The sequence below is a fragment of the Apium graveolens genome, chromosome 2 (genome assembly GCF_009905375.1).
Source record: "Apium graveolens cultivar Ventura chromosome 2, ASM990537v1, whole genome shotgun sequence".
In the NCBI taxonomy this organism is placed as follows: domain Eukaryota; kingdom Viridiplantae; phylum Streptophyta; class Magnoliopsida; order Apiales; family Apiaceae; genus Apium; species Apium graveolens.
In genome coordinates, this window is record NC_133648.1 from 301,486,670 (window position 1) to 301,505,066 (window position 18,397).

At 33.7% G+C, this 18,397-nt stretch overlaps 1 long non-coding RNA gene across 6 annotated transcripts; it reads left to right on the forward strand.

Annotated features, from left to right (window-relative positions):
• The first annotated feature begins 14,828 nt into the window (after positions 1-14,828).
• On the forward strand, positions 14,829-17,869 carry LOC141708645 (uncharacterized). 6 transcript variants are annotated; one of them, XR_012569566.1, is made up of 4 exons: positions 14,829-15,091; positions 15,181-15,333; positions 15,799-17,381; positions 17,477-17,869. It is a non-coding gene; the product is annotated as an uncharacterized LOC141708645 (long non-coding RNA). The 6 variants fall into 6 exon arrangements; XR_012569564.1 differs by lacking the exon at positions 15,181-15,333 and having other exon boundaries at positions 15,799-17,044; positions 17,319-17,381; XR_012569567.1 differs by lacking the exon at positions 15,181-15,333 and having other exon boundaries at positions 15,799-15,907; positions 16,690-17,381.
• Positions 17,870-18,397: the final 528 nt, after the last annotated feature.

Genomic DNA, 18,397 nt, shown 5'->3' on the forward strand with positions numbered 1-18,397 from the left:
CAAAAACCAAATCTAAATAGGAAAATAAAATCCTAAGTGCTTAAAACAAGAAAAACCCTTTCAAGTGAAAGGTAAAAACTTGCAAGCAAAATTTGAATTAATAATTATATAATAATCAGCTACTTGTCCAACTTCATGCATCGCTCCTTTATTCCTTGTTGTCCAAGTAAGCTGCATAACCCATGTTTGCATCCTCTCCAATTGAACATCACCACAAGTACGCATAACCAAATCCAAATTAACATATTCATTCCTTGATCCTCATCAGTATCACAAAGATATCCTACAGGAAATTCAGAAGAGGAAAGAAGTTTTCCAGGAAAGGTAGAAGTTCTGATAAGAAGGGTTTCAGAAAATCTGAAGGCAAAGGAGGAAAGTCTGACAGAGGAGATTACTCAAATATAAAATGCTACAACTGTGCTGAGAAAGGCCACATATCTCCTGACTACAAGAAAGGAAAGAGTGATAAAGGCAAGGCTCTTTTCACAAAGAATAAAAGTTGGACAGACACCTCAGATTCTAAAGATGAGGAAAACTATGCTTTGATGGCAAATGCTGATAGCAGTTCTGATGCTGCTGAGTTAAAGGTACCTCAAACAACTTATGCCTTTCATACTGATGATATTACTGAGTTGAGATTATATCTTAAAACCATGTTTATTAGCTATAGAGATCAAACTTTAACATGTGAAAGATTAACTTCTGAAAATCTTGCTTTTAAAAAGAGGAATGATTATTTAGAAAAAGAGTTAGTTATGTTCCATCAAATTGAGAATGATAGAGATTATGCTTTCTATGTTAGAGATGAAGTGCTAAAAATGAATAAATCTCTAAAAACTGAGTTAGAAAAAGAGAGAGAGAGAGAGAGAGAGAGAGAGAGAGATTATCAGGACTTGGACTAACTCTGGCAGAACAACTCAGGATATACTAAGTAGTGGGAATTGGAAAGAGGGCTTAGGTTATGGAGATGAGAAAAGTGAAAAAGGAACTGATCAAGTTAAGCCAATTATTGTTAAACAGACTACTAAGCCAAAGGTAAATCCTGTTAAATTTGTAGCTAAAACTGTAAAGTCTGATTCTGAAAAGATGAAAGATATCGAGACATAAGTGATAGCGGAGTCAACTTCTGACAAATTAGAACAGGATAAACCAACTGAAGTTAACATAGGCTTAATGACAAAGAAGCAGCTTAAACATAAGCTGAAAGAGATTACCAGTATAAACAAGGCAAAAGCAGCTAGGAAAAATAGGAATGGAAAGGAAGGAGTGAATAAAAGCAACAATTATATGCCTATTCCTAATGCTCCTAGAAAGAAATGCTATAACTGTGGAAACTCTAACCATCTGGCTTCTTTTTGCAGGAAGAATAAGAATATAAACTCCTTACCTTCTAAGTCATGAGTTAAGAGTCAGTCTATTAGGTTTAAGCCACAAAATCCTTGTTTTCATTGTGGTAGTACATGGCATTCCATTTGTACTTGTAAGGAATATCATAGTTTGTACTATGATTATTATTAGATAAAACCTTCATTGAAGAAATTTGCTTATATTCATTCTAGTGTGAAATATGATGCAAAGTCTGATACTGTTAATACTGATAAGAAAAATGTTAGCATAAACTCTGATGTTAAATCTGCTGCAAATGTTAACAAACTTAAAAAGGCCAAAGGATCCAAGCAAGTCTGGGTCCTTAAAACTAACCATTAGTGGTCTTTGTGATTGCAGGGAAACAGGAAGAACATCCTAGTTCTGGACAGTGGATGTTCATGACATATGACTGGAAATAAAGCCCTGCTATCATATTTTGTGGAGAAAGTTGGCCCAGAAGTTTCTTATGGAGATGGTAACATTGGAAAAACTCTGGGATATGGCAAGATCAATCTTGGGAATGTCATCATTGAAACAGTAGCTCTTGTCTCAGGACTTAAACACAATCTGTTGAGTATAAGTCAAATTTGTGACTGAGGTTATCATGTGGATTTCTTTGAAGAACATTGTGAAGTTATAAGGAATTCAACAGGCAAAGTAGTTCTGAAAGGATACAGGCATGGTAACATTTATGAAGCCAGACTTTCAACAAGTACTGATGGTTCTACAATCTATCTGTTGAGTAGAACATCAATTGAAGAAAGCTGGAATTGGCATAAGAAACTCTCTCATTTAAATTTCAACAATATAAATGAGCTTGTAAAGAAAGATCTTGTGAGAGGTCTTCCAAAAATAGTATTTGCTTCTGATGGCCTTTGTGATTCATGTTAGAAGGCAAAACAAAGAAAATCTTCTTTCAAGAGTAAAACTGAGTCATCAATTCTTGAGCCTTATCACCTACTGCATGTTGATCTATTTGGTCCAGTCAATGTCATGTCTATTGCAAAGAAGAAATATGTTATGGTTATAGTGGATGAGTTCACAAGGTACAATTGGGTGTACTACTTGCACAAGAAGACTGAAACTGCATCTACCCTAACTAACCATGTCAGACAGCTGGATAAATTGATCAAAGATTCTGTTAAAATCATATGGAGTGATAATGGCACTGAGTTCAAGAATTCAATTATGGAAGAGTTCTGCAAAGATCATGGAATCAAACAGGAATTTTCTGCACTTGGAACTCCACAGCAAAATGGAGTTGTAGAAAGAAAGAACAGGACTCTCATTGAAGCTGCACGAACAATGCTTGATGAAGTAAAGCTACCAACCTATTTTTGGGCTGAAGCTGTGCAGACTGCTTGTTTTAAACAAAATGCTACACTTATAAACAAGCATGGAAAACACCATAGGAGATGGTGAAGAAGAAGAAGCCAAATATGAAATACTTTCATGTATTTGGTTGCAAGTGTTTTGTTCTTAAGACTCATCCTGAACAGCTGTCCAAATTTGATCTAAACGTTGATGAAGGAATTTTTGTTGGATATCCACTTTCCACAAAAGCCTTCAGAGTCTATAATTTGAGAACAAGAGTTGTCATGGAATCAATCAATGTCTCTTTTGATAATAAGAAGATTACTGGACTTGAAGACTTTGATGATCATGATCAGCTGAGATTTGAGAATGAAGATTTAAATTCTGATGACTTAAATCCTAATCCTGTAAGTTCTGTTGGTTTAAGTTCTGATGTCATTGAATCTGTGGTAACAGCTCCAAAAGAAAATGCACATGTCCAGGGGGAGCAAGATGAAGAACCTACCACATCTCAAGACTCTCGAGAAGTATCAGAACCTGTCACTGGCTCTTCAAGTTCTGATTCATCTAGTTCTGATGAGCCAAATTCTGATAATTCTTGAAGCTCTGATTCTTCAACTCTTGAAAAATCAAATTCAATTTCTGAAGTCTCAGAGAGCATAACTACAGGGGGAGCATCATAAAATGCTGATGGAGATAGAATGGATCATGGGGGAGGATCCAGTTCTAGAGATCAACTTCCATCTGTAAGGAAGTGGACTAAAGCACATACACCTGATTTAATCATTGGAGATCCTGAAGCAGGTGTCAGAACTAGAACTGCAACTTCAAATGAATGCCTCTATCATTCTTTTCTATCTCAGATTGAACCAAAGAAAGTGGAAGAAGCTCTTCAAGATGCTGACTGGGTGCAAGCAATGCAGGAAGAGTTAAATGAATTTGAAAGAAATAAAGTCTGGACCCTAGTGCCAAGACCAAAGAACAGATCAGTTGTTGGTACAAAATGGGTGTTCAGAAACAAAACTAAAAGTAATGGCATAATTATAAGGAATAAAGCAAAACTGGTTGCCAAAGGCTACTCTCAATATGAGGGTATTGATTATAATGAAACATTTGCACCAGTTGCTAGATTAGAAGCCATAAGGATCTTTTTGGCTTATGCTGCTCACAAGAAGTTTAAAGTCTTTCAAATGGATGTGAAAAGTGCTTTTCTCAATGGAGAATTGGAAGAAGAGGTATATGTTGAACAACCTCCAGGCTTTGTAGATCCTAAATTTCCCAATCATGTCTACAGGCTTGACAAAGCACTTTATGGCCTTAAGCAAGCTCTAAGAGCATGGTATGAGACTTTAGCTCAATTCCTTCTGGAAAGTGGATTTCACAGAGACACAATTGACAAGACTATATTCTACCTCAACCATGGAAAGGACTTACTTTTGGTACAGATATATGATGATGATATCATATTTGGTTCTACTAATTCCAAACTGTGTGAGAAGTTTGCAAAGCTAATGCAGTCAAGATATCAAATGAGTATGATAAGAGAACTCGGCTATTTTCTGGGCCTTCAAGTCAAGCAATCTGAAGAAAGCACTTTTATCTGTCAATCCAGGTATACCAGAAATTTATTGAAGAAATTTGGAATGCAAGATTGTTCAACTGCATCCACTCCCATGGCCACTGCAATCAAGTTAGATAATGATTACTGGTAAATCAGTAGATATTACTAACTACAGAGGTATGATTGGCTCCTTACTCTATCTAACTGCAAGTAGACCTGATATCATGTATGCTACCTGTCTTTGTGCAATATTTCAGGCTGATCCAAGAGAACCTCACTTATTAGCTGTAGAAAGAATTTTCATGTACCTTAAGGGTACAGCTGATCTAGGATTGTGGTATCCTATGGAATCAGATTTTAAGCTAATTGGTTACTAAGATGCAGATTTTGCAGGATCCAAAATAAACAGGAAAAGCACTAGTGGAAGCTGCCAATTTCTTGGAGGCAGAATGGTTTCTTGGTTTAGCAAGAAACAAAAGTCAATTTCCACATCAACTGCAGAAGAAGAATATATTGCTGCAGGAAGCTGTTGTGCACAGATTCTTTGGATGAAGAATCAGTTACTGGATTATGGGTTAGAATTTTCTAAAATCCCTATTTACTATGATAATCAAAGTGCTATTGCTATGACAGATAATCCAGTTCAACACTCAATGACAAAGCACATCAGCATTAGGTACCATTTCATAAGGGAACATGTGAATGAAGGTACAGTGGAATTGTATTTTGTTCCAACAGATCAACAGCTAGCAGATATCTTCACAAAACCACTATGTGAAGATACTTTTATAAGATTGGTAAATGAACTTGGAATGGTTTCAGGTTCTTTCTCTAAATCTGCTTAGCTTTTTGTTCTCATGCATCAGACTTTATGATCAGTATTTACAGATTGTATTATCTTTGTGTAATCTGTGCTTAATTTGAAAATTTATTAAATGGTGATTGTTATTTGATGTAGATTTATATAGTCTGATAAGTGTTTTGAATGATCTGTGACTATTCAATCTAATGAGGATAATTGTGCTAGATGCTGACCTAGTAGTCTTTAACATACTAGATATCCCATGTTTGAATTAGTTGTTTATGTGGAAACTCATTAACACAAGCAGATTCTGATATTGAGCTTAGTCAAGTTTACTTTGTGTATCTTATTACTAAGTCACAAACTAGATTTTTGTTTTTTATCTATCAAATTCTGATGTCAGTAAATCTTAAGAATGAACTAGGTGCTGATAAGCCTCACTTATCAAAAGACAAGAAAAGAAAAGAATAAAAGTCAGGTACTCCTTTGAGATCTAGAGTAAAAATATGGAAGGGAAGACCCAAGTGCATTGCTGGTATTAAGTAATATCCATTAGAAAAGCAAAAAAATTTCTTGGTGACTTTTCACACTCTATGATTACTGGAGAAATACTCTGATAACAGCATAAATTCTGATAAGCAGTCGTGACTCACTTACACTAAGAAGCCACTGTAAAAAGGAATTTAAAAAGATGCATAAAATGAGCACAAACAGTTGAGGTAGACTCATGCAAAAATTTGTTCTATAGTAGACATCCTGACTGATGACAGATTTTAAGCATTTTTCTTAGTTATGCCTTATTTTTAAGATGTACTGAAGTTGATCAAACTTTAATCTTTATCTGATATTTTGCTGAATGCACACACTTTCACTCCATATGAATGATGAAAATTACTGTGGTGATTAAGTTGTTTTTGACAAACAGTTAAGTGTCATTTGCATAAATTATGAGGACACGTTCTGATGGAAGTTCTGATGATTAAACTCTGAATAAAACAAGTCAGTATTTGTATGAAGAATCACAGAAAAAGATATTCACTTTTTGAGTACAGAATCCATGTTCTGATGACTTTTAAATTCTGATATAAGTTAAGTTCTGATATTAAATCCTGATGGAATCTTTGATGCTTACGTGGCATTTTTCTTTACTTGACTTATTTGTGGTAAAATCTGAAACAATCATATTTAAATCAGAATAAATTTGGGTGAGATAAAAACAGTCATAATCATTATGGGTTAGTGGTTAACGTGTATGTCTTGAAAAACTGCATGTGCACAGTAATTGTTAATTATTTCCCGTGCCCATTAACTCTTGCTTTAGATCTTTTACTGACTGGTATTATTACACATCAATCTAGGGAGTCGAGGGATCATTATTTTTACTTGTAATCATTAACCAGTCCTCGCATCCCTTGGTATTCTATTGGCTATTTAAACCGACTATTCATTTCAGCCAAAACATCTTTCATTTTCTCACAAAATCAATCTATTTTTATTCTCATCAATAAAAATGGTTCGTTTCAACTTGTTCATGAATTATGAAACTTTTAATATCGAGTTGAGTTGTGATGATTGGCAATAGGAATGGCATGTCACCGCCATTCCTGAAGAACTCTGGAACCCAGTTCCACAAAAGGTTCACACAGACCTCTTGTTCTTTTCGATGGACTACCACCTCCATCTTGATCGTTTGGAGGAAGAAAGGAGAGAAGCTCTCCGTTAGCACGAACGAATCATCCGTCTTGCAGTGCTTTTTGTCAACAGCAGAAGGAGCTAGTCGATAGGTCTTCTTAGACTAGGACTAAGGCTATTGATGTTAAGGATCTTAGAATAGGACTATCTTGTAACTTTTGCATGCAATTGATAAATTTCATGAAATTTACTCATCTGATATATTAATGAAATTTCCTTTAAATTGCAAGATTTGGTATTTGCATGTACATGTTTTAATTGCAATTTGTTAATCTTTACTTCATCGATTTTTAACTTATCCTGTGATGAATGTTTTGATTCAATAATGGTCAATAATAAATTTTGATGATTTGAGGAAATAATTGAAGCACAATTTCATGCATCTGAACATGTGATAGTAGAAGTTGAGGATGTTACTTCTCAGAAAGAAAAAGCAGCTCAAAGTTCTAATACTTTGAAAAGGAAATCTGTAAATTCTGATGCTGCTGAAGCAACTCCTTCATTGGAAAGGAGATTGAAGAAAATGAAGGCTACGAGGTATTTGGCTAAGGCTATATCAGAAGATACTGAAGAAGCTGAGGAAGGGGATCAGGAATCTCTGATCTCACAAGAACCAATTATCATTGAAGCCCTTCCAGCTCAAGCCAAAGACACTGCTAATGACACAGTTGTTACCCCTCATGTCTCTCCTATTAATGCTACAGATGATGCTAAAGAACAAACCGATAATTATGAAATATATATTCATAATTTGAATATACCTAAAGTTCTTTATCTGGAAGCTCCATCTACATCAAAGACACCAGCTCTGGAGATAAATTCTGCTGATCAGAATTTAGATGATGTTATTCCTGAATCTCCAGTTGCTTCACACACTGTTGAGCTATCAGAACGGAATGAGTCTTCCTCAAGTTCTGATGACAGTGTTTCTGTTGAGACTCCAGTTGTGGCGCCCTCCAAACCCAGGTCAGAAGTTTCGGGTCCACACACACACACATCTTATTTATAACCTGCTTATTACAATAATAAAGATAATAATAATATGCAGTGACCCTACTTACCAACTACCACGGACCGCAACAGGTTAAAGTATGCACACAAGCCACACACATACTTTATATTACAATGTCCAAATCCCAACTATTTAAATTCAGAACTGGATATTAAATATTATTACAAACTTTTACAAATTGAAACTATCTCAAAAGCTGTCTGCTAGCTTAACTCGATCAACCTGGACCCCTAGCTCTTGTACTAGATTGGGGTTCCTCGCTACCAACTGGTTCCTTCTTAATTGGAAAAGAACATAAACAATATCGCACAAATGAGCTAACTAGCTCAGCAAGTCACAATGACAAGACTGAGAATAATGATCATCAAGTGAAAAGGGTTATGATATCAAGTGAACAATGAATAATAATTTAGAACTGGAAATTATATTTTTATTTTAAAAACCAAGGTTAGGATGTTGATCAGTCACGCACTAACCCCAAGCAAGGCACACAACTCTGCTCTAATTACTGGATCCAAGGCACATATTGGCCTAACTTGACCATCAATCTGGTCTGACCATGAATCTGGTCCACAATTTTATAAAATAATCCAATTCTAACATACTAATAGAATAAACAATGTAAAGCAATACACAAAATCATAAATAACATTGGATATTCAACAATGAAATGGTTTCAATCTTCACAAAGGATCAATATGTCAATTTTAAAGAATGGCTGTTAGGTAATGAAAGAATTGGATAACAAAGGAATCAACGTTTCAAGGTTACAAGGATTTGGTCTTTCAAAACATAAGGTATAATGGTTTGAATATGAAAGCAATTTGATTCAGTGTTTGGCATTTAGCTTGTATGTATTTGTGGAGTAGTATCATATATCTGTGATTCGTATTTGGGTATACAACAATCAATGGTTCAGAATGAAAAAGGTTTACGGCTCAAAGATCAACAACTGAAATCAAGGTTTAGGGTTCAGTGCTTCAAAGCACTTGCAATATAAAACAGGGCTATCAATCAACTACAATATATCTCAAGAAAGTTTAGAACACTTGCCTGATATTAGCTTGTTATACTTCTCTAACTTCCAATCACAACCTCCTACTCCTCGACTATCTGTTTCCCTTTCCTACGCAACATCTATCAATACTCAACTCATACAATTCTATTTGATATACACTTCTATCTACCCTTCGTTTTACCCAAATCCGATTAACGAATTGAAAGTTACGTTAAAAACAAGTAAACACCGAACATATATACCGACTATCAAACAAACAAGTCATATATAACATATAACACATCAAACAATCAATGATATATCATTTATAAAGGAGTCTCGGGTCATAAACAAGCTTTTGGGTATTTAATATGATTTTTAAAATATTTTTCGGAATTAAAACGGGTCTTGGATCAATTTTAAAGCAATAAACAAGGTTCGGTTGGCCACATCTAGCTTCAAAATAATTTTCTAATAATTATCGAGCCTTGAAAACAATTTAAAATAATATTTTAAAGCTCCAAACTATTTTTCAGAATTTTTAAATTATTTTTAAATAACTAAATCTAATTAAATAATTAATTAAATCAATTAATTTTTGAATTAATTGACTAATTAATCAATTAATTATTAATTAACTAATTAATTCAGATTTATTTTTGAATTAAAAATAATTTTTGGAATTAAAATAATAAATTTTGGGATTTTCAGAAATTAAAAATGAATTTTTATAATTAAAATAAATAGAAAATATGATTTTCAAACATTTTTAAAACAGGAATCCTATTTCTGCAATTTTCAGAAACTTCAGGGACTAAACTTTACCATCTTCAAAAGTACAGGAACTAAACTGCAATTTTGTAGTTGAGTCGCCGGAAAATCACGGGGATGGCCGGAGAACACGATTCCGGCGTCCTCACCCCACCATCTACTCCAAATATGATCTACACAATACCAGAAACATAACCATGCCATCAAATCGTCCTAACAATCCCTGAGTTGGCCGGAATTTGGCCGAGAAGTTCGCCAGTTTCCGGCGAGGTCGACGTAACTTTAAAAACACAACTCCCTTCAAACCCGGAATCATCTGTTAACGAGCTATACACCAATCGATTGCAAATTTCATAAGGAACACAACCCACTATAATTCAACAACTAATAACCTCTAGAACAAAAAGCCCTAAATTTCAATTAAGAACATTCATACGGGTTATAAACCCTAATTTTAAAATTCGAAGATTAAACTCAATTTTGAACATGTTATTGAACTCCAAATCAGTCATATGACATATGAAAATCAACAGGAGAACAAGCTCTACAACATGCAAGCATCAAATCATTCAAACAATCATTCATACAAAAATTCATATTTTTAATCAAAATAATTCGAAAATAAACAAAAATATAGAAAATAAAGTTTTGATTCTGCAGTTCTGAAACTTGGATAATCTGATAGAACATTTCAAACCCTTCTTTTTGGTTACTCAAGCTTTCCAAACGGATTTCAATAACACCTCCGAATTGCTGTTTGATTCTTGAAAGTTTATATGAATATATTGATTTTCTCTGTAAAATTATATAATTACTGTTTGCAAATGATTTTCGGTACGAAATAAAATACGGTAAAGGCTATTTATAATTACGGAAAATTAGTATCCCGTTGGATCATTCCGGATATAAAATGGTACATTTATTTATAAAAACAGATCCAAACGATACCGGTTTTCGGGATAATTATCCAAATTAGTACAATTTGTACTGCGGTCTTGGTCTCAGCACCTGGTTACACGTATTATGAGGTGATAATTTTAATAGTTTAATAAAAAGTTCCCGTTTATCGAAAATACGAGTTTTATTGAATTAGCGAAACGAATAATGTATCGAAAATATTGCGCCGGGACCCGCGCAGGACAAACCGTACGCCAGATCGAAAAAGTCGAAACATGGAAAATGCTCGGAATATTACAATTAGGTTAGGAAGGAGTTCTCCGAAGAGTTTCGGGTTATAAAAACGTAAAAACGGGTGACGTCGGTTGGTTCCCGATTGTATAAAATAGTTTATAATACTCGGGAAAAGATTTTATAAAATTCATAAATTTCCTATAAAATCATAAATCAACATAAAAATAAATAGGAAGATATGACAATTATCTATATTTTATTTTGGACATATAAAAATTAAAATACTCAACTGATATTATTTTTAAACATCCAAACACATTTACCACTTAACAAATAATTCACAGAATAAATACTGGACATGAATAATATTTATTTATTAGCAAAAATAATTACACGATATATACCAGATATTACACCAGTACCTACTCTGGGCAAGGAAGAATTGGTGAATAAATTTGTTAAAAAGGAAGCACCTATTCCTTGGGAGGATACTCACAGAGGTGTTGAGTGGACCAAGAAGTGGAATGAATCAGATTTTATTCCATGTTCTAAAATACTAACAGAGCATATTGCAAAAGCTGATGAGTTGCTCACAAATGCTGATTTCAAGACACAACTCAAGATCACAGCTCTGTCTACAAAATATCTTCAAGGTCAACATACTTCTACTCATGAAAAGGTTGATACACTCAGGGAAGAAGCTGATAAGTTCAATCTACAAATCAAGCTTGACAAGAACAGGTATATCAGACCTATTTCTGAAAAAGTTGCAGCCGTTGAGAAAACTCAAGAGAAGCAACATGCCCAAATTGCTAAGGTTCTGGCTAATCAAGCTTCTCAGAAAGCTCAATTGGATGAAATCCAATCTTCAGTTGAACTTCTTCTTTCTTTCTTACTTCCTGATGATGCCAAAAAGGGGGAGAAGGTAGTTAAGTGCAAATGTTCACCTACTCAAGAACTGAAGAAAAAGGATGATAAAGGTGATGACCAGGGAAACTCTGAAAAGAGCAGAGGTCAAAGAAAAGTTCAAGGAAAATATTCTATTCAGAACAAGTCAAGTTCTGATGTTGTGAATGCTCAAATATTGAAGTCAAGTGGTGATAAGCAAAGTCTGATGTCAAGTTCTGATATTCTGATTCAGTCAGGATCTGAGGACTCTCATAAGTTTTTGCAAACTCTGAAGTTAAAGGGGAAGCAGACTACTGTTTATTATAAAGATCCTAAAATCCAGACACTTGATGAGGAGATAGCAAGAAGATTATTTCTGAAACACAATCCAGGAATGGATTTAGAAACTCTCAAGGAGGAAGAAGCTAGATTTGCTGCTGAGAAGACAAATCATAAGTCTAAAGCTTTTGATGCAAAGAAACCTTCAAGGCCTAAGGAAAAAGGCATTGTGATCAAGGAAAAGTCAAATTCTGAAACTTCAAAATTCAAGACTAGATCACAGATTGAGAGTGATCCCAAAGACAAAGGGAAAGGAAAATTTTATGAACCAACCAAGTCACTGGACTTGAAAACTTCTCAAGATCTGATGAAACCAGTGTGTAAAATGGTTCAAGTAACTGATGATAATCTTGTTGAAGATGAAATTGTTCAAATTCTGAAAAGAAGAAAGATAATTGAAGATTCTAAAATAAACTCTGACACTGCTCAAGTTGTTATTCAGAATAAAGGACAGGAAGGTACAGAAGAAACAACAAATTCTGATCAAGCTATCAAGACATCAACTACTGACAATGCTCAAGTTGATTTAGATAAAATGACAATTGCTGATAAGAAGAAGTTGTTATGGAAAAAAGCTACTCCAGTTGAACCAAAATCCAATCTCATGATTAATCAACTTGCTACATTTGGGTTGAAATCCAAGCAACCTAGAGATAGAGCTGAATTAGGTTCTGACGAAGAGAAGATTCAAACAGGAGTAGAGGTTACTCTAAGAGATCCTTTCTTATTGACAGACAAACCATATGAACAAATCAAATAAAGGCACCTTGACAAGGTGTTGTCTGCTCATGTTGTGATAGATGCTCATGATAAGGAGAATCTAAAAGAGAAATTGATCTTATTTCTCAATGATGGAAGGACTTATAGATTAGCTGATACTGAAGTATTAAAGAAGTCTATTAGAGAACTTCAACATATTCACTATATTTTGGAAGTAAAATCTGATGTTACGAGAAGATGGTCAGAATACATTTTGAAGGCTATAAGAGATCTATTCAGAATCTATGGTACAAAGACTTCTCATTACAGTCCAATGATTACTGAAGGTGATGAAAGAGAAATTCCTATGCTGAATAATTCTGCTAAGGTGGAAGTTATTCTGAAAGGAAGATGTTTATATTATAATGAAAACTCTTCACATCCTAAGGTTATCAGACTTGGTGATGGACTTGAAAGAACATCCATTCAAGCTCTTAGAACAACCATTTATCAAATTGGCGATAGTAAAGAAGAAGAACTGATGCAGGTCAAAGCACAGTTAGCTGAAGTTCTGAGGAAAGCTGAAGATAATCTGATAAATGATTTTGTTAAGAATCATTATGGATTCAGGTTGATTCAGTTATGATTGGTAAAGCTGGATGTTTTGTAAGTTGTAATTAATAGTCTTATTAAACTCTTATTTCATTTGAACTTAAATGTTTTTGACATCATCAAATCTATTAACTTGTACATTCTTGCATAATTACAAGTTGGGGGAGATTGTTGGATATATATGAGATGTCATGTCTAATATGTTTCATGTTTAGTTTTCAGGTCTTAACTAATAGGAAATATCAGTACTTACTGGAATCAGGACTTACTGGAAGTCAGGACTTAAGGATATCAGGACTTGGATTATCAGAAGATAATATCAGAAGATGGATATCAGGACTTAAGTACTGGAGGACTAACAGTTAAGAAAGGAAGCTGATTTATAGGAAAGAAGATCAAGACTAATAAAAGAAGAAGATATGCATGGAAAGAGTTAGAGGACTAGAAGAATTATATAAGATATCTGGTTGATATATTTTAGGAGACAAAATTATATTCCATATCAACTAGAAGTTATCTTATAACTGTGTGTCTATATAAACACATACATAAGTTTACTCTAAAAGAGTTACGATCATCGAGAAGATCATACAATTGTAACCTAACAGCTCTCGTGATATTTGTTCATCACTGAGAGAGAACAGTTCCATTGTAACAGAGTTTATTATATCGAATACATCTATTTTCTGTTACTTGTGCTTTAAATCGATTTGATTGTATTCTATACTGTATTCAACCCCCTTCTACAGTATTGTGTGACCTAACAATGAATTATTAAAACTTGTCACCGGACCTTGTTTAGTTTTAATAATAGACATTATAATATGGTCTAAAGTCAGGTAATGTTGCTAGAGGGAATTAGAAATTTGAAAGTCATTTTTAATTGTATAACTGTTTTGGTTTTGGTTTCTAGACAATCTCTACTTAGATTACGATTCGGTTTAGTTTTTTGAAAAGGATTTTTTTGTAAAGTTTAGTTTTTTCTGGGGCTGGAATTTGTATTAATTGCTATTTTGTAGGATTGTTGTATAGGAATTTTAATTTGTGTTAATTTCTGGATTGTGCTACTTGTAGTTCTGTTTTAAATTAATTTTAGTTTATTTTGTTTTTTGGAGCACAAGGTGGTGAAGAGAAGTAAGATTAGCAGGGACCGAGATGGTGATGTTAGTAAGATGGTTTAAAAATCAGAAGGACAAGGTTGGCAACAACGGTAGAGTGAAAGCTAGTGTTGGCTCTTCTATCCGAGATGGCAATGATGGTGGTTGTGGTTGCAGTAGAATTGTATTAGAACTAGCTTTGAAAATGGTCGATGGATAACATTGTATCTGGATGATTAGTTTATGAAGATCATGCATCTTCAAAGATGATGTATTTGAAATGTATTTCTAGTGATTTTTGATGTATTGTTTAATTAAAATTTCAAATGAAATTCTAATCGTTGCCAAACACTGTTGGAATTTGAAATCCAGAATTTGAAATTATTATACTTACCAAACATGATATTTGAGTTTTAAATGCATGTTGAATTCCACATTTTGAAATGAAATTCGTGTTTCCAAACGCAATCTAATATACTTGAGAAAATGACAGATTATATCTAAAGGCTAAGGCTAAAATTTATTTAAAAATTTCAAATCAGACTTAAGTCCAAGAAAATGCTCATCTACAGACCCCTCGACTTTCTTCATGCACTCTCAACTCCCTCAATTGCATTCTTACCTCACTGCATTAATCACTACTTTTTATGATTAATCGGCAGATACAATTCTCGATTCACTGCATCTGCTGCCTACTTTATACTTTTACTTCGCTGCCGACTCTATTCTTCCGGTGTGATTTCTCAACTCGACTAAAGTGATTTTACGGTGCTGGGTTAATTGGGATTCTCTAGGCTTTTAATATTATGTATGATTCATTCTTGATTCTGATCTCCTCTTCCTCTTTATACTAAAATCTCTGATAATTGTTTACAACTTTTTGGATTATGTTTCTAGAAATTGGACATGCTAGCTGACAAGCTGTATCGTGCGTTGTTGTGGATTTGTTTACATTGAGAATTGTCATGAATTTGTTTCTTGTAAAGGATGTCCGGACATTCAATTTATTTCAAGATACACCTGATTTTTGATTTAGAGTTTCGGACGGAGGTAATTATTAGGATATTATGATAGCTAGATAGAACCTGATAGACAAGCCCTAACTCCTTATACCCTCCTCAGGACCATATAATTTTAATAGACTATATACCCCAATTGTGTTTATATGCACACTTAAATCCTAAACTCTCTGTTTCCATCTAGGTAGATATTGGTCTGCTTTATGTTATTATTTGATAATATGTTGAAGTGGCTAACTTGAAAGTTATTCTCTTTTGCTGAAAACTAAGCAAAATAGATTTATTTTGGATATTGCAGACTATCATTGACTTGGACTCATTATTTCCTTTGGCAACAGTCTTACTACTTTTATATCCTATATCATAATTTATGTCTAACGTGAGTAATGTACGAATGTGTGTGTATTCTGTGAAACTTGGTAGTTGGTCCACTTAGAAAAGAACAATATTTGCTTATGATTAATATATGACATTATTTTCATCATAAAATTTACAGGAGCATCTCATTATTGTTTCTAAGCTTATGCGAGCAAACTTGTAGGAATTTCAAGGATGCGATAGACAATATGGCAAAGAGCCTTATTACACTATAAAAAGGTTTGCAGGTTGATCCCCTGCTAAAATTATTGATATGTCTCTTCTAATAATGTGCAAGTATTCATGATAAACAAATAATTTAATTTAATGGTACTATAATTTCTATTTCTTATTATTTATTTGATTTATGATTAATTTACTCCATTTTCTTAGTTTGCTTCTATTTATTTGTTTATTTATGGAGGGAGATTAAGAAACCCTGAAATCATAATTACTAGCATTTCAAATTAAGTTGACCGATGCCCATATGTCCATGTGTTGTTCCTGTAATCTAAAAAAACTTGGATTTAATATTCTTAATGTTCAATTACATTAACATTGATTAGTAGCAATAAAAGGATACATAAAGAAGATAGTAATTGACATTCTTAACTTCTATTCCAACACTGAGAAAATTACATTGCTACTAAACATTGGTCCTTATTATCCTACACAATAAAAGTCATTCTATTTGTCCTGGAATATAATATATTGCTTGATTTTTCTTCTGTAAATGTCTTTGTAGGAAATGTGGCTATGATAACATTTTTAAGTGCACTAATTTACTTCCTGATGGTGTTATATATACAAAGGGTTTGTGAAATACCCTGTTGAAGCAGACATATATCTTATCTTGTCTGATGGATCTGTAGGACATGATACAGAAAAAAATGGAAATGGATCAGCAAGAACATGCGAAAGAGCTTGAGAACAAATATAAACTTGATTTACAAAGAATATAAAGTCACATATATTTAAAAAGATAATATATGTACAGTATGATGTTTTTAATGCTTTACTTTTTGAACAGGATTTCAAGTTGACGAATAAGCGCTGCTTTATACCAGGGATAATATTTTGTCTTGTCGATATAGGTTTATTTTATTCGGTCACATAGTAAATCAACATTTCAAGGTTTCATTATCAGACTGAGAGCACTTTTGTGCTACTTGTGATGACATAGTAGGTTTCCAGTTTTTGTTAGAACAATTTTTTGTAGATTACTCTTAATGTTCTCGTTAAGGACTTTACTTGCAGGTGTCGTATTTCTTGTAACAACTCGCATTAAAATGGGCTACACTTGGGCTATTTGTCGGAATGAACCAGGATGCTTGGCCAAATATGTTATCTGAGCAGTCAATTCTTGTCATCCTCATCTGTAACATGTACTCTATAAAATGTATTATTAATTCAAAATGCTTTTAATTGTAGGAAGAACATTTGGTTCATTTTTATATTTTGTTATTGTCTTATATCTGATACCAATTTGTGCCTTAAATTAATGCTTTGGACAACATCATATTGACTAGTGGGAATACATTGTTTCCTTGATTTGCATAAAGACATTTGCAGAAAGACTACATGCTCTTGTCTCTTGCAAAGCAATTTCTTTGCCATATCCTTTACGAATAATTCTTGAATGGTTTTCTTGATCTACAGAGAAAGGGAGTTGCGGCCTCATGTTCTAGATAATTATCAAGTGAAAATATCTACTTCAGAAGAGTAAGCTCTACATTCCTAGTAAAATAATTTATCGATTTAAGTTTATGATGCTCTGTAATAAAACTCCATGAGTTGCTTCTGCAATCCCGTGTTAGGTGTTTGGTGAGGGGGTCACTGTTGGCATGTAGCGCTGATTTGAAATGACGTGTGTTACACATGCTGAGTATGAGAAGCTTGGATCATTTTGGTTTTGCAAGAGCTTCTTTTATTAGGTTTATGTATAAGCTAATTGGACGGTTGCTCCCCGCCAAGCTTGATATTCCAAAAATTATTCCATTGGCTCCTTTAACATATTGTTAGCTGCTTGCACTTGAATATAAATGGAAAGACAGAAGGCCCAAGTGAACATTGCTTGTATTTGTAACTAAATATATTTTTCTTCCTTCCAGTTGTAAACAAGGTAGCATTTAAATTGAAAATATTAGTTTAATCAAATATTCTATCAGAATTGTATTATATAATTCTATTGGTTGATGTTTGTCGATGGATGTTATGGTATATATGTACAGCAGGTTAATTAGGATACAAATAAAACAATTTTTTTTTAAAATGACTTTAGGTGTCGGTTGTGAGAGGTCCAACGCAATAACAAAGACCATATGTGTCGATATTTTTAAAACACCGACGCTAATATAGTGGTAATAGGCGTCGAAATTGCCAACAACCAACAATGTTGTACATGTATAGGCGTTGGTTAATAGACCTACTACGTCGGTTAATAACTCTATTACATCGGCTAATAGCTGTATTACGTCAGTTATTTGACCGACACTAATGACATTTTAGCATCGTCCATTTGACCGAAACCAAAGACTTAGACCTATAGCGTCCCCTACATATATTACACCCAATAACCAACACCTTTTACATATTGTGACCGATGTTACAAGCTTAATCTGTACTAGTGATAACTTAAAGTAGGGTTTAGTACATCTTATTGCATGATGTGTAAACCTGTGTTTACTAATCTATAAACTAAACACTGGTTCTTTGCTTTTATAATAGTATCAAACATA